Raw genomic sequence first — 20,792 nt, forward strand, 5'->3', positions numbered from 1 at the left:
AAGCAGCAATTGTCGCCATGACTCGTTCTGAAGAAACAAATGAATCAGTATATCAGTAGATAATGGTAAAGTTTTATGCATATAATAAACGAAGCTGAAAACTGAAGTCAGTTTTGCAGTACTTATATCTGGATGAAATTGAGTTGCTATTATTATTATTATTATTATTATTATTATTATTATTATTATTATTATTATTATTATTAAGATGCAGAAAAATAAACCAGTTTGTGATTTTTCTAATATGGTGTCAAGTGACGAGAAATGAATACTAACAATGACTCAGCAAAGGACATACACTACATCACCCTATAATAAAGTAAAAGGATATGCATAGGACCTCAGTGTAGAAGGATTCAGGTCATTTCCAAGGCGCAGTTCCAGTACTTCAACTTCCATAGGACTCCAGGTCGCGCCATATGAACGAGAGGAGCCACAAACGAAATGTGAGATGAGTAACGATCTCTGACCTGATAAACTGCTGTATGTAAGCAAAGCTTTAGTAGCCTATAGAGCTCCGGTTTAAACCTACGAGTCAGTTCCTCATTGGATGGGTGGTTATCGTTCTCAGCTAGCACTCTGCTGGTCCCGCATTCGATTCTCCGACCGGCCGATGACGAATTAGAGGATAGAATTTCTCGTTATAATGTGGTTCGGATTCCACAATAAGCTGTAGGTCCCGTTGCTAGGTAGCCAAGTGGTTCTTAGCCACGTAAAATAAATCTAATCCTTCGGCCAGCCCTAGGAGAGCTGTTAATCAGTTCAGTGATCTGGTTAAACTAAGGTATACTTAACTTTTTAAACCTACGAGTGTGAAGTTGGTTCTACTTTTGGCAATTCACGGAGAAAAAACTATGACGTTCTTTCCCAGAAAAACAACTAATCAGTCGGAGTTTATGGAGCTGGTAGGCTACATATTTACATCGCTCGTTCTGTAATTAACGTACCTATACATAGCTACAGTATTCTCCAGACACGATGCTACAAACTTTGTGTTTCTTTACAGCGTCACTAATACTATTATCATTACTGAAAACCTACGAAATTCGCAGGATGTTTGTATTTCGTAGTATCGTTTATTATTTGGGTACACTCCTTTCGAGAATTGTGAAAATCTACGAGGATCAATCTATCGTCCCAGTTGTACGTACAAACAAGCAGAAAAATAGAGCGAAGATTATTATTATTATTATTATTATTATTATTATTATTATTATTATTATTATTATTATTATTATTATTATTGGCTTTTGTTGTTGTAAATAAAATCCAGAAATGTTATTATCTTCCTACGCTTGTGATAAAAGCACGTGGGAAGAGAATCAAAATCTAGGAAAACAAAAGGAAATCAAAGAATTCACTTGTTTACCCAAAAAATCGTGATAAAAAATATTTACTTTGATACATTACATATGACTCATAACGTCACGAAAGAGTCAATGTTTATATTTCTTTTTTCGTAATACAGAGTACTACGTTGGCAAAGTGTCAACATAGTAACGTATCGTATAATAATATCACAAGTTACACCGTTACATAATATTATCATATTTACTCAAATGGACAAACACACGCTGCAGCATAAATTCACATAAACACAAGTTGCTAGTTCTTGGCGTGTTTATAAACTTTTCTTTGTATTTGCTTAAGGCCACATTAATTGTTTCATGGGCGAATGGAGCTCAGTAGCGAATAATAAGGAAATGGTATCACTGCTTTTTCTTTCATAGGGGAATGACACTCAGGGAAAAATAGAACCGAAATATCATTGGAACGTCTTCCTCTCTTTTTGAATTTGCGCAAAATAAATGAAAGTTTCGATGAAACGTAAAATGAAAAAATAAAAACATACTTCCACGACAATAATGGAAAAGAAAACAGAAACATAAAACCGATGACGATTAAAAACAAATGAGTTATCTAAACAGGAAAAATGTATTCATTGTAAATCACTAAAGGGTCTGTTTCATATAGATGTCAAAGGCTTTCAGCTTTGGCAATAATATTTAGAGAGTGCTCTCTCTCTCTCTCTCTCTCTCTCTCTCTCTCTCTCTCTCTCTCTCTCTCTCTCTCTTCAAATTCACAGCTTGCCAGAAGTCAATGTACTTAGAAAAGTAAATGGTTCTGTCAGTTTATTTAATCAGTTTCTTATTCCTTTTCCTCAGTTTCTTCGGAAGGGGGCTGGATAAAGGCAGTAAGGACAGGAGAATTCAAGCCAACTCTTACTAACAGGTTTATAATCACACTAAAGAGGGTTGCATCATAATAAGATCGATTATTTTGAGGAACACGTAAATAATTCCAAATCTTTTATTTAATTGCAATGAAAGCGCACTTAGGGAAATTAAATGGAAAATGCAACAGTGATGTGTTCAAATGCCATCGAAGAGGCTCTGACCTTTGAACAGAAGAAAATACACAGAAGAATTATTGGAAATCTTGTCCGGGAATTATGAAAGCCAACATCACACTAAAATTTTATGATAATCGTAAGTAGAAGAGAGAAAGTCTGCACAGAAAATATATTTATTTACTTATCATTTCATAGACTCTCTCATAAATATAATTCTTGATTGACGTGGTTAATTTCATATTCATTTAGTCAATAGATATTTCTATCTTACGAATGATATCTCTAGGCAGATTTCTCATTTTCAGTTTCTTTAAGTTTGTTAGCCTCTTTATTTATTTATTTATTTATTTATTTATTTATTTATTTATTTATTTATTTATTTATTTATTTATTTATTTATTTATCTAAATTACGTGAAAGATTTCATCTTAGGAAAATGCAAGTCGAAAGGTACAAACTGGAGTTATCCCGGTATAAAACTGCGTTCACAACAATGATATGATTACAACAGCCGTAGAGGTGAAAACCCCCCCAGATGCCTGTAATATGACCGACCAGCTTCACGAACCTGAGAACTGTCAACGTTTGCTCCAAAGTACTTTTGGAATCTTTCAACATTTCAGCACCCAAATCCAAGTTAAACTTCACTAACAGAAAACAATATAAACAATATATATATATATATATATATATATATATATATATATATATATATATATATATATATATATATACGTAAATTACACTCATCGTTATTTTCCTAATATATTTTACAGGTTTACATGACTTAATATAAATCTATATTTCATTTAGTGGAATAATTATCCTTTTTCTGACCAAAATGCACAAATATTCTCTCTCTCTCTCTCTCTCTCTCTCTCTCTCTCTCTCTCTCTCTCTCTCTCTCTCTCTCTCTCTCTCTCTCTCTCTCTCTCTCTCTCTCTCTCTCTCTCTTTTGAAAGAAGTCGACCAAACTAGTTTTATTCATTTACTTGAAGCAGTGATCTTAATTTGAAACAGATAAATTCCTCATAGGTACCCGTATCAACGCAGTGGCCATGCAGACTCATCCTAGTGTTTGAACAAGAGGTCTTATTATTATTGTCATTATTACCGTTGCTGTTGATTTTAGACGCCAGTAAAACTAAATCAAAGGATTTGTTCTGAAATAGAGCATGAAATTCGAGCAAGAAAGAGTGAAAGAAGTTGGGCAGACAGGTTTTCGGTAAGAAACTCAGTGGATACGATGAAAATGAAAATGAAAAGAAATAAAAAGAAAAAAGAAAGCAACTCATGGGGAGAACGAATAACTACAGAGAAGTATGCACCGAGCAAACGCCACAACAGGCGGTAACCTTAACTTTCCCCTAAAAAACCCCCGCCTCTGTTGAACATGACTCATTATTTATTTGAATTCTGTAGTGGAACACGGGCCGTAATATGACGCTAATCACAGCAGTCATCATTCGCCACCTAAAGTTGACCTACTTTTGCTTTTTGTCATGAGGGTTTTAGAAATCGAGATCTTAGCTAGGCTTCATATTTGCAGTTCACCTGTGGTTTGAGAAAACAGGTTGCGCAGCAATTCTTCCTCTTGTTGTTTTTGCTCAGAATTCCCAAGCAAAGAATGATTTGTTCAAAATGCAAGAGACAGATGTATTTCTAAATTTTGTGTATGTAGATTTAGCCCATACTCCTGAAAATGTAAGAGAAAATATATTAGTTATTCATCCTCAAGTTTCCATAAATTTTTTTGACTCTTGTTTTTGCATGCAATGCGAGATTTAACTTTCCCTCTTCCTTTTAAGTCTGCGACATCTTAATTATTTTTTCACTGAAGATTTAAAAGGTAATCTAACTCCGATTCCAAAGTTCAATAGACTGAAGTGTTGATCGTTTGCTCTCAATTTCTGTAAACGTATTAATTTCTGGCAAAAAAGATTGAATGCATTCCCATTTGATACCGTCTCTCTGGACGCGCCCACCATTCTTCTTTCCATATGCCCGTCGAAGTGACGCCTTGACCATTCAGAAATACTCGTCGAAAGGCATCAGAGGCAATCTGATGCACTCGCTGAATTTTTCCCTGACATCCTTCGGCCGGAAACCGACATCATATCCGACCTAACTCCCCATAAGCGTACCAAGGTCCTGTTTGCTCATGGAACGTGGAAACGGGCTCGAGAGATAAACCTCTTTAATCATCGGCTATCTTTTGACCAAATTCACACTCTTTGGTAACGAGCTGATGTCGGGGGTTGGGAGGGGGTAGAGGGCGAATGGGGGTGAAGGGAAGAGGGGAGGAATAGAGGGGGGGAAAGGGTTTACGAATCGCCATCGCGCGTGACCCTGAGAAACCTCAGCGGTCGCCAAAATCAAACAGAACTTTAAATTATGACAATACAAAAGTACACACACCACGTCGACATTGGCACACATCGGACACAGATAAGGCCGGGCGAATCCGCACAGCCGGTTGGCCCGCCCCGAAATGCCCAGATCGTGATGCCAAAGCAACGTGACCTCGCTTAGCAATAGAATGCTCTCGACTTATTAGGACACGTTTTGCGGTGGAGATAAGGGTATGCGCCTCCTGACTGTGCTTTCATTTATGCCATGTGCCTTTTTGGAAGATGACAGCCGCCTCCTTCAAAAGTCATTGGACATTGATTATATAATATATATATATGTGTATATGTATATATATATATATATATATATATTTATATATATATATATATATATATATATATATATATATATATATATATATATATATATATATATATATATATATATATATATATATATGTATATATATATATGTGTGTGTGTGTGTGTGAGTACGTCTGTATAGTCATATAAGAATTTTCGTCACATACACCGTGACATTTTTTATATTCACAGACATTAAGCTACAAACCTCGTATTTGCTCTGCTTTCGGTATAACTTAAATCCAAAGAGAATTATGACTAAAAAGGTGCTTCGTAATATGTAACCTATATATATATAGATATATAAAAGTGAATATTTGTATATAAGTTTGACTTCTATAGAAATCCAAACCACTTGACAGACCCAGACAAAATCATGCGCACGTCCTCTATGTCACCCCAGAAAGGTTTTTAACTCAAAATCAAACCCCCTACCCGATGACAGACATACAAATACAGACAAAACAAATGAATTTTCCATTTTTACGTCACCTTTTCCTTCAGCTTTCTGGATTTATTCTCATTTTTCACCTGGCGCTTCACTTTTTCATCTGGCGATGCCAAAAGTATGATTAACCTACAACAGTAAATCCCCTATAACATCAATTTTTTAGCAGAATGTACGTGAATTTTGATTATAATCTATAATAATAATTAAAATAATTGTTTATTACCTTGATAAAATCCACACTGAAAGTATAAATTGATAATATCTTTCCGTAGTAAGTGAAGCCGAGTCCGCACATGCGTAGTAGTGGCTTAACGCAACGACTTCAGCCAGCAGAAATCTGCCCTTTCATACATATGGTTGAGGACATTATATGATATAATAAGTAAATAAACACATTCCTTTTTTGTATACAGTGTTAAAAATGGTCCTACATACAATCCTACTTCATTTATTACATGATCACCAACATCAAGGCAAAGCCTTGACCAACATTGTGTAGGAGGAACAACGCCTGTTGGCTGTGCTGGAAAAATTGAAATTTCACCTTGGACACTCCAGCAGCTGGAATTAATTATTGTAAGAATTGGCAAAAACTTCATTTCATACGGAAGTTAAGTTTCTTTTCACTCTGCTTGGTACTGATTACCTGGAAGATAATGACTGAAAATTCTAGATTAAAACTTTACAGGAATGTAGATCATTACTTCTGGAGATCTTTTCCAAAAGGTGCTTGGAGGATAAATGTATTAGATGTAAATAGGGATTAAATTAAGAAACGGCAACTACTGCGCTTCGAGTAACTCGAAGCCCTCACAGCTCACACAACACGTCATTTCATACATTTTGCTGACGTAATCATACACAGTAAGGAATAGTATTCCCATCATTTAGGAAAATAAAATTATTGTTTATGGTTATATATTGGAATGATATATATTCATTTCTATCTTTTATCTTTTATATATATACATATATATATATATATATATATATATATATATATGTATATATATATATATATATATATATATATATATATATATATATATATATATATATATATATATATATATATATATATATATATATATATATATATATATATATATATATATATATATATATATATGTTTGTGTGTAGGCCTAAATCGTGACCATCCTGTTCTAATTTCCCACTTCTCCCACCGCTGGGATCAATCTAAATTCACTTACAGGCGAGGGAAAGTTGATAACCACTGGATCACAGGAACCTTACATTCATGCAACATACATAAATACATTTTCCCTAATGCCTATAGTCGCTCCAGAAGAGGGGCCCAAGAAGGATTCTGTACAACCTTCAGATTTCCCTGCAAGACGTTGGGATGAGGTTGCTAGCCCCATGATCTTTACCATAATCCCAGTAGATGCTGGTTCTCGTTAACAGCTGAGTGGACCGGTGGGCCTTGGGACAAGAGCAGACCAAGGACCTAGTATACGGGAGCATAAAATTTTTAGCTATAATATAATATATATATATATATATATATATATATATATATATATATATATATATATATATATATATGTGTGTGTGTGTGTGTGTGTGTGTGTGTGTATATATATATATACATACATATATATATAAAGACAAAAAAACCACGAAGGAAAGAGAAACTAATTCTTCAACTGTGTTGGATTCCAGGTACATATTTTTCTCCTTTGTAATCCCCATTTGTCATTTATATGAGCATTCTTTGTAAACTTATTTTTATATTTCTTCAGTCTGCTAAGAAAAGGACGATAAGTCGAAAGGCCTTGCAGCACTCCATTGTTTCCCTCTTTCTTTCGTAGTTTTTGTCTTTATTTATATATTCATCACGTTCCATATTTTCGTGATTCAGTTATACATAATGAAGGCCACGCTTACTTTCGCTATCCTGTTTCCTCTTTTGAGTTGCGTAGTCACTACCTTCTCCAAATCTCTTTCGGCTGTGCATTCGACCAGAATTCAACTCAAGTTCCTAAAGGAGTGCCTGTCTGAACAAGTACTCCCTAAATCCTTGCTACCACGCCGTTTAAGTAGATATGACCATCACCCATGCAATGAATTCAGTGCCATGATGTTAAAACGCCACATAGCAGCCGCAAAGCTTCGTAGGGCTACAGATGCCCTAATAAATAAACTCGACAGAAAACTAAAAAAATCTTATTGAAAGCAGTGACTGGACTAATAGTGCACGTAATGATTGTGTTATAAACTTATCAAGTAAACAAATAAGTGAAAATGTTGAGTGCACTCGGATATGGTTTATCCTTCTTTATACCTAATAGACCCTCTGCTTTGACGATTGCGTCGTATATTTGAAAAATATTGTGATCTTCCTCAAAATCATGTTGACATAATGAAAGGTATTGTTTAAGGAGCCGCCAATTTTAGGCATGAAAGTGATATCCCTGCTCACTATAAGAAAAGTTTGACCAATCTTAAAAAAGACAATACAATCCACATCACAAAAGCTGATAAGTCGAACAGTATTGTAATTTTAGATAAAGCTGACTACATATCACGTATGCAAGCCCTACTGGATGATGATAGGACTTACAAAAAACTAAAAAAAAAATCCCCTTGATCAAGTTATTAAAAATTTTAATAGCAGAGTGAAAAAAAATCCTGAAAGATGAAAAAGAACTAATAGGTCAGTTGTCAGTAAAATATCCCTCGTTACCTTACTTGTACGGATTAGTAAAAACGCACAAAGAAAATAATCCTATGCGGCCTAGTATCAGTACTGTTGGCTCAATATCATATCAACTTTCGAAATATATTACCAAGCTCTTGCCCCCGTTACTTGGAACTATCTCCGATCCTCACGTATATAATTGTCTAGATTTAGTTGATAAATTAAACAAAATCACTTTTTGCCCCACTGATAGATTCGTTAGTTTTGATGTTTGTTCTCTTTTTACTAAATTCCCATAGATTCTATTTTAGAGCATCTTAGTAATGAACTAGTCCATCATGAATCACCTCTACCTGTAAGTCATAGTTATTTCACTCACTAGGTTGTGCATTTGTGATTGTAAGTTTATATTCAATGGTGAATTTTACCAAAAAATATTTGGTATGGCAATGGGTAACCCTTTATCCCTACTCCTCTCAAACTTGTGTATGGAATTCTTTGAAAAACTATATTTACCGAATATGATTTATACTCCTTTAAAGTGGTACAGATATGTTGACGATATTTTAGCTGTTTTGCCTGCTGGTATGGATGTGAATGATTTACTCTCTAATTTGAATAACCAGGTACCATCCATTAAGTTTACTTTAGAATTAGAAAAAGACAATTGCCTCCCTTTCTTAGAAGTTTTAATTCATAGAGAACCATTTCAATGCAAATTCACTATTTATAAAAGACCAACCATTTTTATTCAGGCCATCTCCTTAATATCAAAATATCCATTTTTTCTTCTATGCTTTTACGAGCTTTGCGCATTTTCAGTCGCCAGTACTTGGATCAAGAAATCGAACACATAAGAAAAATAGAGACAGATTTATGTTATCCTCCACATATACTAGATATCTGTTATAATAAAGCCCACAAAAAGTTTCATAGTAACAGTAACATGGAGAAAGAAACCCCTAAGAACATTCTTAGCTTGCCTTATTTTAGTGGTTTTGAAAACATAAAATCATTGTTAAAATCTTTTAATGTCAACATGTTTTTTCCTAAAATAACACACTAAAAGGAACGCTAATAAAAATAGCCCTAAAGAAAACAACAATGTAATATATAAAATTCCAAGTTCGGACTGCCCTTCTTTCATATTGGCCAATCTAGTAAAGATTTTGATGTAAGTATTAAGCAACATAAGTATTGAGTCAAAACTGGACAAACATCCAGTGCTATATTTATTCATTTAAGTGAAAACTATCACAGGATAAATTGGACTGAAAGTTCAGTGATTCCCAGATCGAAAGATTTCTCTTCAAGAAATCTTTTGGAATCTGCTGTTATACAGCTTACTTCCAGCTGTAATATTAACCTTAGCCCTGGCATGTATTATTTGGACCCCTGTATTAGAAAAATGTTCAAGAACGACCTAAAAGATAAAATCACTGACTTAATTACAAATTAGTTACCTTATATATATTTTCTATGTATTCGTATGTTTAATATAATTATTATTTGTAAAAATGTTCACTTTGCAAAAATTTTTATTGTTTACAAAAAAAGAGAGAATTATTGAGTTGTACTTTTATAACATTTTTTGGTGGTCAGTCACCTCGTAAAATCTTTTAATTGCACTGCCCCTGCTTCTGAACGGTTGATCCTAATCCTTTGTAAAAACCTCTTAAATATTTAACCCTGTTTTGGCAGTTCTATAGTACTAATTCTTCAATTGTGTTGGATTCCAGGTACGTATTTTTTCATTTGTAGTCCCCATCTGTCATTTATATTAGCTTTCTTGTAAACTTATTTTTATATTTCTTAAGTCTGCCAAGTAAAGGACAACAGACAGTCGAAAGGCCTTGCAGCACTTTATTGATTCTCTTTCCTTCGTGGTTTTTGTCGTTATTTATATATTCATCACGTTCCATATTTTTGTGATTTAGTTATACACACACACATATATACACATACATATATATAAATATATATATATAAATATATATATTGTTACGTGTGAGGGTCTTGGCTGATCATGTATTATTCAATTTACGTAATTTTTACGGCCCTGCAAACCAAGATTACATGTAACCTGCCACTTGAAGCCAAAAGTTAACCTCAAAGACAGTCGTTAATTAGCCAAAGGTCGCCAGTTAAGGGTAATTAACCTTAACAAGAATATTTGAGATGAATTTGATTTTAAACGCAACGGTTCTTCCAAACATTCGGACGCGAGACATACCAAAGCATCGGGACTTAAAACTGTGTTGCTTACCCTAACCTAGGTATTTTACTAGAATAACGGGGTTGAAGCTAACAATATAATAATTTGGCTTAATCTAGACTTCGCAAACACATATACAGTAAGTGGGGGATGAAGGAGGAAACAAAAGAAATGCGAAATACAGAAAAAAGATAAAAGAATGGGCGAAGTTTTGAACAAAAAGCGACTTTACCTTAGGACGAACGTTGTGCGCACCAACCACTGCCGAGAGGAGTCTTCGCAATTGCTTCTTCACTTCACTAATAGAATAATAGACAAAGAAAGGGAGAAGAGGCCCCGTTGGACATGTGGTCTCTTCGAATGCTCCAGTCTCTCTGAAGTTCCCTGACCGGCCTAGGTCAAAAACAGTCACCCCAGGTGTCCGCGTTCCTGTTAAAAACATTCGCCAAGAGACAGGTAGGAAGGAAAAAGGGACCTTAGGACCACCTATTTTTAAGGCTGATAGGGAAATTTTCCTATAGGGTGAAATGCCTAAATTACCTATCCCGTTCTCCAACGGACGTTAAGGTTTGAACTGAAGACGCTTCTAATCTAGACAACGTCTTTTCCCGGTCTCAGTCAGGCTGATATTTTTACAATCAAAAGTTACGAGGGCGAACAGCAGTAATATTTGTAAAAATATATATAAATATATATATATATATATATATATATATATATATATATATATATATATATATATATATATGGAAATGAACAAATGGGAACGAGTTTCACAGAAATAAATTTAAAATTTTTGCTCACATTGGGACCGAACCCTTTTCAAGTGAGAGTCCAAGGCATTAGCAATTCATCAGCACAAGTCATAAAAGAAGTTGCAACCTAAGTATTCCATGCCTGAGTTTTTTTTTTCTGGATAGGTGTCCTAGCATCTAACATGGTCCAATGTGTTCATTTCCATCATATCTCACGGTGAAGGGGTAAACTAAATGAAATGTTAGCAATTCACTCGCTGCTGGGTAGGGAAGTTTGGTAAAATTTGCTGGTATGTTGGGCGCTAGGAGCCTGCCCTTGGAAAATCCTCAGGTATGAAGTACTTAGGGTCCTACTTCTTTTATGACTTGTGTTGAATTGCTAGTGGCCTAGACTCTCACCTGAAAGACTGGGGTTCGGTCCCGATATGAGTCAGATTTTTATATATATACATATATATATGTATAATGTGTGTGTATATATATATATGTATGTATGTATTATATATTTGTAGATATGTATGTATATATATATATATATATATATATATATATATATATATATATATATATATATATATATATATATATATATATAATATATATGAAGATAAAAGGCCCATAAAGCACTATTAGAACATTTGCAACCATATATTTCGAGCACGTTCAAATAGTGTGCATACTATATATATTTAATAGCAAGACCTCATTTAAACAGGATGGTATCAAGTGGAGATTTTTATGAAAAATGTTATGAACTTTCCAGGACCATCTGCCCTCATCGTCTGGTAGCCGACGATTAGGAGAGGTAGTCCTGAAAAGCATGTAACTTTTTTAGAATAAGTATCTCTGCCAGATATCATCCTGTTTATATGAGGTCCTGTTATTAATTGTATTAATGCACAGAACAATAGCGAAACTGATCAAGTTAATATATATATATATATATATATATATATATATATATATATATATATATATATATATATATATATATATATATATATGTACGTATATGTATACATATAAATCGAAATCGATTGATATTATGACTTTAATAATCATAATCAACGAAAAGAAGCTATCGGTTAAAAAAACACAAACAATATAGAACTCTTAACCGACCTAATAGTATTAAGAAATACCGACTATCGCCACGAAATATGTATGTGGGTATAAGTACGTACTTTTCAGTTTTCTGCAAAAGAAAACTATTGTGCTGGCTTTTTCTGTCCGTCCGCACTTTTTTCTGTCCACCCTTTTTGTGTCCGCACTCCTTCTGTCTGCTCTCAGACCTTAAAAACTACTGAGGCTAGAGGGCTGTAAATTGGTATGTTATATCCACCCTCCAATCATCAAATATACCAAATTGCAGCCCTCTAGCCTCAGTGGTTTTTATTCAATTAAGGTTAAAATTAGCCATAATCGTGCTTCTGGCAACGATTTAGGATATGCCACCACCGGGCCATGATTAAAGTTTCATGAGCCTCGGCTCATATAGCATTATACCGAGACCATAGAAAGATAGATCTATTTTCGCTGCCCTTGATTATACTCTGTACAGAAAACTTGATTGCGCCGAAGAAACTCCGACGCATTTTTTACTTGTTATTTTATAGTTTCATGTATCACTTGGCTCTCCATAAAGATTTTAATTTTCGATTTTAAGTATATGCATACAACCATTCTGATTACAGATCTACTGAACCCGGTTCAGCAGTCATATGCAGACCTTTCGGATGGCTCAAGATACATTTAAGATTATTGCTGGTGATACTGCTGCTATTGTTAATAATAAAAATAATAATAATAATAATAATAATAATAATAATAATAATAATAATAATAATAATAATAATAACAGCTACCGTTATTATTTTTATTTATATTATAAAAATGATGATAATAATAATAATAATAATAATAATAATAATAATAATTATTATTATTATTATTATTATTATTATTATTATTATTATATTATTATTATTATTATTGTATTTAAAAAGTATTAATAACGACAACAATAATAATAAAGTATATGATAAAGTATATTCATCCCCCTATTCAAAATAAAATATCACTAGAGTAAATGGTTAGTATTGATACAGTTACCTACTGACAAATATAATTTTGGATATTAACTCCGTCATTTTGTTTGTTCAAGGGCCTCCACTGTACTCTCCCACCTACCCCAGCTCCAGAAAAAAAAGAGATTATTAAATAAATACGTGACAACTTTGATTGCCTCTTTATGATACATGTATATATATACATATATATATATATATATATATATATATATATATATATATATATATATATATATATATATATATGTATATATATAATATAATATATATATATATATATATATATATATATATATATATATATATATATATATATATATATATATATATATATATATATATATATATATAATATATATATATATATACATATATATGTTTATTTATGTATGTATATTTCAACACATCTTTTTCCTTTATAAAAAGAAAGGTGGCTCCAACGTGTGCTATATTTCCGGTATTTAAGCGTGAATTTGGTTGTCAACCCCACTATCTGCCGTACGCTGCTTTTTATATATATATATATATATATATATATATATATATATATATATATATATATATATATATATATATGTATATATATATATATATATATATATATATATATATATATATATATATATATCTATATATACATATATTTATTTATTTATATATACATATATGTGTGTGTATAGAAAAAGTGTTACATACAATCCACTAGTGTACAAAAAAATAGGAAATTGCGCATGTGAGTATGAGTCATTGAAACGATAAATAAATGACATCTCCAACATAAAAGCTCTTCAGCCTAAAACTCCTGTCTGCATCTAAAGATACTCACAGCCACGACGCCACAGACCTAACAAACGAACCTTGGTAAAGTCTCTTTAGCACATAAGAAAAAAAAGAAAATATTGTGCGCTCTCACATTTCGTATGTGGGCGTCATCTACAATTACTCTGAAACAAAAGTTGACAGAGCTCGCGTTCTGAAATTGGTCGGTCACGATATGAGATTTCAAGTGCTTTCATCTACAGTGTTGTTGCAATAATAGTGCACCACTCATTACGATGAGAAAAAAATACTTTTTATTATATAGGCTTTAACAATATGACTTTGGTTTATTATCGCTGAATCATTAGAGAGTTCTGTAAAACGTGCAGGACTTTATTTTCATCGCCGTAAAAAAATACTATGATTATAAATATGGTACAGAGTAGAAAGAGCTGCCTGGGAGTATTCATTGAACCAAACAATATAAGTATGGCCGTTAAAGTTGAAAACAGACGTCTCTGTGATCAAATTCCTGATGCCACTGCTAATATTATCATGAGACCAATTCTGTTTTATACAGTCCATCCACACTTCCACGCTGGGTTTTTTTCCTTTCTTTTATTCTCTTCCGTATACAACTCGGAGGCGGATGGCTTGGCAGTGCAAGTGCCTCAAGGGATAAGAGTGCTGCTGATCAGCGCCAGTGGAAGCGGCAGACCAGCATCTTTAAGGAAAGAAGATTAATAGATTCGTGGAAAATAGAAGGAAAAAGAAAATTTCAAAGTTTGTCATCAGAGAAAAAGAAATGTAATGTGGAAAGGCGAGGTCTTGTGAGTGTTACAGGCGCCTCCTCTCTCTAACGGAATTTTCATCTTAATTTTAGAAAAAATGCAAAAAATAATTGATGTCAATTTCAGGCAAGAAACTAAATAAAATGTAATGTTATGTAATGTTAAGGGACATAATGTAAAGTAAAGCTATGTAGGAAGATGTAACGTGATGTTAAGTAACAAAATGCGATGTGACGTGATGTAATATCAAGTAGTATTTCGGGTCATCATACCAACTTTTAAAAGAAAAATCAAAACGCTTGATACAGTCGGTGTCCTATTGCCCTTTTTAAGGCGTATAACAAATATCAATAAATGCTATATAACCAATAATAAGTTCTACAAACCAGATACCGATAAACTGCCGAGGTTATTCAACTATGACCGTTTGCAGATCTTCCTGGCTGCAGCAGTTACGAGAGGATACATTTTTGTGGTCCTTGACGATAAGGTTATCTTTTCATATAATTTTGTTTTATAAACTATGCTTTCTGTGAATGCCATGTTATCTCTGTTATCTCACGTGATGTAATGCCTGTGTAAGGTTTCAAATCATGGTGCTAGGCAAAATATGTTTTGTCTTGTCGCATGACATTAGAAAACAATCAATGAAATTCCGCCACTGTAGATTCAATACGAATTCAAAGAAAAGTTTAGTTTCCCGACAGATTTTGAAGGTACGTGTCTGTACAACGCTCTTGTAACACCGTTTCTCATTCAGTTAAGGAATTTAACCAATGTTTGCAGTAGTCACTGCTATCACGACGAACGCCAGTTTATTGCTGACATATAACCTCCACGCCCATAGGAAGCAAGGCCTGGGGTTAGTGACCTCATCCATAAAATTGCTTTCCTATAAATAAAAAGGAAAAAAAAATTGCGGAGGTGCATTCTGTATATACCGCCTTTAACAGAGAGAGAAATAAGATCTTTGTTATTTCATATTTATGAAATGATAGTTAAGGTTTTTGCTTTAAAACAGACTTGTTGTTTTGTAAATATTTTGTAGTATTGATGGAAGAAACCCCATGAATTGCCTTCAGCCGGGGAGCTGAGGTGATCTCTCTCTCTCTCTCTCTCTCTCTCTCTCTCTCTCTCTCTCTCTCTCTCTCTCTTCTCTCTTTGAATATCTTTGAATCAACAGAAATCAAAGATCACCACGAAATTCATCTCAATTTTTATGTGTTCTGGCATGTGAAGATGGCCATATTAGTTAAACAGTAAAGGTGCAATGTTCGACTTTGCACAAAATCAGCATTTTAAAAAGAATATACTTCCATTCAAGAAGAGTACAATCCAGAAGGCTCTTTACTATCGCTATGGGCCTCGATTTATCAGTGTATCTGGTCCATATCACCCTTGAAACTATGCAAACGTGCATGAAATTTATTTGACTACTAAATTTAACAAACATTCGAAGAACAAAAGGCAGGAGGAAAAATTACTGACTTCAGCTTTTATCAGAGTTATCTCTGCTTTTGTCTTAGCAAAAGCTCAGTCCTTGAAACTACCTGGTACCGACAAGCTCCGCTAAAGTGCTGTAACAAAGTCATCGATGCTCATGGCTTTATCTACACAGACAATACAAAGAACCATTCCACAACTGTAGGTATGACTCGACGCAGCATTTGAAAATTTTGTGATTTAACCGTAGGAAGATAATCGTTTTTTAAATGACCAGTATCGGGTTTCACAGGATACGGTTCTAGGACCGCTGCTGTTTTTATTTGAACTTGGTTGATAATGGACAGCTTAGCTTACATTTGTATATTTTACGTGGATGACGGCGGAGTTAGTTCCCGGCAAAATTCATTACAATCTCTTCGCTTCCTGCTCACTGAGGACCATCCTTTTTCTTCCAGCTACCTCTTCCAGCTCCTACGACTACAGGATATTGTTTCCACCTTCCTTTCCACCGACTACTTCAGGAAATTGTTTCACAAGAAAAAAAGAAAATTATCATTAATAATATTTATACCTTCACGTACAAAGAAAGTAAGCTCTCGTGAGCTTTTTCTATTACAAACTGCTAAACATAATTCCTACTGATTGTCCAAACAAAAAAATCAAAAAGCGCATTATCAGTAAGAGAACTTGATTCCTGACAACAGCCTAGCAGATGCCTTTAAAGTGACAACAAGAAGCTTTTTTATCAGCATCTTGAAGTGGAAGCCATTGTTCTTGTTGCCGTGGTATCCACGCTCTCGGTGCGGGCGGCAGCATCTCATCATTATTTGGCCTGTCATTGTTGTAAACAGGCGTCTTATCGTCACCTTATCTTTCTGTTTTTGAATCGACTATGATTTACATTTTCCTTTGGCAGCAGCATAAATGAATAGCTACTTTACCATGGATGTTACACAGTGACAGAGGTAAATGGCTTGTGTGCATATGGGAACGACACACTGCTGAGTAGCCTTCTCTTTAATGCCTCCCTGTATTTGGGAAACGGCTTCTTATCTCTCTCTCTCTCTCTCTCTCTCTCTCTCTCTCTCTCTCTCTCTCTCTATATATATATATATATATATATATATATATATATATATATATATATATATATATATATATATATATAAAGATAAAATCAAGAAGAAAGGAAATGGAAACACTGGAGTGCTGCAGAGGCCTTTCGACACTAGTCCTTTACTTAGCAGACTAGTGTCGAAAGGCCTCGCAGCACTCCAGTGTTTCCATTTCCTAAATGGATTTTATCTTTATTTATATATTCATCACGTTCCATATTTTCGTGATTCAGATATACATATATATATATATATATATATATATATATATATATATATATATATATATATATATATATATATATATATATATATATATATATATAAAGGCAAATGCCACGAAGGAAAAGTGAAGAAACAGAGTGGTTGCTAGGCCTTTCGACACACGGTTCTTTACTGGCAGACTGATGAAAAATATAAGAGTAAGGGTACAAGAAAGCTTGTATAATTGACAGAGGGCATACAAATATCCCTGAGGATGGGGATTATAAGGAGCAGGTGCACCTGCAATCCAACACAGTTGAAGATTATTAAAGGACATACCAAAACGAAGGTAAATCTTTGAGAGGTTTTATAAAGGATTAAGCCCAATTGGCTCAAAAGCAGGGAGGAGTCAATTAAAGGATTATAAGGGGAAGAGACTGACCACCAAAAATGGCCTTAGAATGAATAAGTTGATTACAAATTTATACAAGTACAATTAGAATCTGCAATTATACAGCTTACTTCCATCTGTAATGTTAGCCTTAGCCCTGGCATGTATTATTTGGACCCCAGCATCAGTAAAATGTTCAAGAATGATCGTAAAGATAAAATCACTGACTTAATTACTAATTAGTTACCTTATATATATTTTCTATATACTTATATGTTCAATAGTTTTTGAAAATGTCCGTTTTGCGAAAATCGTTATTGTTTACCAAAACGAGAATATACTAAGTGTTGTACTTTTATAAATATCTATTCAGTTTATTCATTCCAAGGCCATTTCAGGTGGTCAGTCTTTTCCCCTTTTAATCCTTGAATTGACTCCCCCCTGCTTTCGAGCCAGTTGGGCTTGATCCTTTGTAAAACCTCTCAAAGATTTACCTTTGTTTTGGTATGTCCACTACTTCTTCAACTGTGTTGGATTCCAGGTGCATCTGTTCCTTATAATCCTCATCCTCGAGGATATTTGTATTCACCTGTCAATTATGCAAGCCTTCTTGTACTCTTACTATTATATTTTTCATCAGTCTGCTGGTAAATGACCGTGTGTCGAAAGGCCTAGCAACCACTCCATTGTTTCACTTTTCCTTCGTGACATTTGCCTTTATACACTCATCATGTTCCATATCTTCATGAATGAGTTATATATATATATATATATATATATATATATATATATATATATATATATATATATATATATATATATATATATATATATATATATATATATATATATATAGATATCTCTCTCTCTCTCTCTCTCTCTCTCTCTCTCTCTCTCTCTCTCTCTCTCTCTCTCTATATATATATATGTATATATATATATATATATATATATATATATATATATATATATATATATATATATATATATATATATATATATATATATATATATATACATATATATACAGTATATATATACATATATAGCCTAAATATATATATATATATATATATATATATATATATATATATATATATATATATATATATATAAACTGTACATATATATGTATATATGTGTTGTGTGTGTAACAGCCACAATGCCATCTTAACTTCTCGAATTCTTCCCGTTTTTTGGATACACTTGTCACTACAAAGCCTTAGACCCAAATGCAAGAAATGTGAAGCAATTCTGATGTCCAGTAGCAGGGTGCGAACTTGCATCCAGAGTATCAAGAACGAGGTCACGTTGCAGACTTCGTTCTTGATACTCTGGATGCAAGTTCGAATCCTGCTACCGGACATCAGAATTACTTCACATTTCTTGCATTTGGATGTAAGGCTTTGTAGCGACAAGTGTATCCAAAAAACGTGAAGAATCGGGAAGCTAAGATACTATTGCAGCCATTACCATTACATATCGTATCTGGTAATAGGTGACTTGCAGAATATATATATATATATATATATATATATATATATATATATATATATATATATATATATATATATATATATATATATATATATATATATATATACATATATATATATATATATATATATATATATATATATATATATACTGTATATATATACACACATTTGAGAATTCTTAGTCTTGCTCTCCTGACGCGTGCATGTATATTATCAGTTACAACTAGTAAAAACCACTACAAAATCCTATGAAACAAAATTCTAAAAGAACAGTTTCGAAAAAGAATTTCGTCAATTGCCTTACAATGCATATCGAGGTAAACATGGCGTCAATCAGCATAAAACTAAGAGACAGACGTGCAGGTATTTTAGATGTCTGGCATCGAAACCGCTCACCGTCCCTCTCCTCCACTACTACCCTTACCCCTTCCAGAGGAGGGATCCTTTGCCGTCTAGCCTATCAATTATTCAGTGTTGCAAAACCTTGATTATTGATTATTTTCATTTCTACCGTTAACCGCAACTCAGTCAATGAACTCTTATCGCATTTTGTTTAACCACTGCAGATGCTAATACATAAACATTTCCTCTTATATTAAACAAAATCTCTCTCTCTCTCTCTCTCTCTCTCTCTCTCTCTCTCTCTCTCTCTCTCTCTCTCTCTCTCTCTCTCTCTCTCTCTTAACTAGTTATGACAGACAATGACTAATATTTTTTACATTATTTCAAAAAGCTAACAGATCTAGAGAATGTTCTCTAAGTTTCATTAACTGAACTAATCTCTTCATTACACTGAGACTATTATACAACAGAAACGACAATGTTGCTTGATCATATTTTGCCAATAATGATCCCAGTGAAGTGGGGTAAGTTTCCTCTAGCTCACAATGATTACTAAACAAAAACAGTAGCAACTGGGTCTGCTCCGAAGTTTTTTCCCTCACAATACTTTCCCGCCATTTTTTCTATGCAGAAAGAAGACAGAAGGGTCTCCTTCATTTCCTTGTTCTTTCACAGTACCTGAATTTCTCTCCCTCCGTTTTCTTTTCGTCATTAACCCCCTACACTACTTCAGTAAGTGACTGGATCTATTCTGCCCTTTATCAATTGATACTGAATGTATGGTAAGCATAGACAATTTTGAGCAGTGGCATAGTCTTCAGGATCAGATTTCTCTAGACCATCCCACGCAAACAGTGTTTTGCTATACTCCTGGTATCACAGCATAGCTGTTCAGTTTTGATTATATAATTCTTCTGGAACATCAGGCAGAGGCAATATGAGTGCTTTACCATTGAGACTTCTAAATCTTCCTACGGTATAAATTGTGTACTTTACCTTTGGT

At 33.6% G+C, this 20,792-nt stretch overlaps 1 long non-coding RNA gene across 1 annotated transcript in view; it reads right to left on the reverse strand.

Moving 5' to 3' along the window:
* LOC136840290 (uncharacterized) overlaps nt 1-20,792 on the reverse strand; it is a 97,986-nt gene that overhangs the window by 76,524 nt on the left and 670 nt on the right. Inside the window, exon 2 of the long non-coding RNA XR_010853575.1 lies at nt 20,786-20,792. This exon is cut by the window's right edge and continues 115 nt beyond it. This is a non-coding gene — a long non-coding RNA (uncharacterized lncRNA). The remainder of the gene's footprint in view (nt 1-20,785) is intronic.

The sequence above is a fragment of the Macrobrachium rosenbergii genome, chromosome 7 (genome assembly GCF_040412425.1).
Source record: "Macrobrachium rosenbergii isolate ZJJX-2024 chromosome 7, ASM4041242v1, whole genome shotgun sequence".
NCBI classification, from domain to species: domain Eukaryota; kingdom Metazoa; phylum Arthropoda; class Malacostraca; order Decapoda; family Palaemonidae; genus Macrobrachium; species Macrobrachium rosenbergii.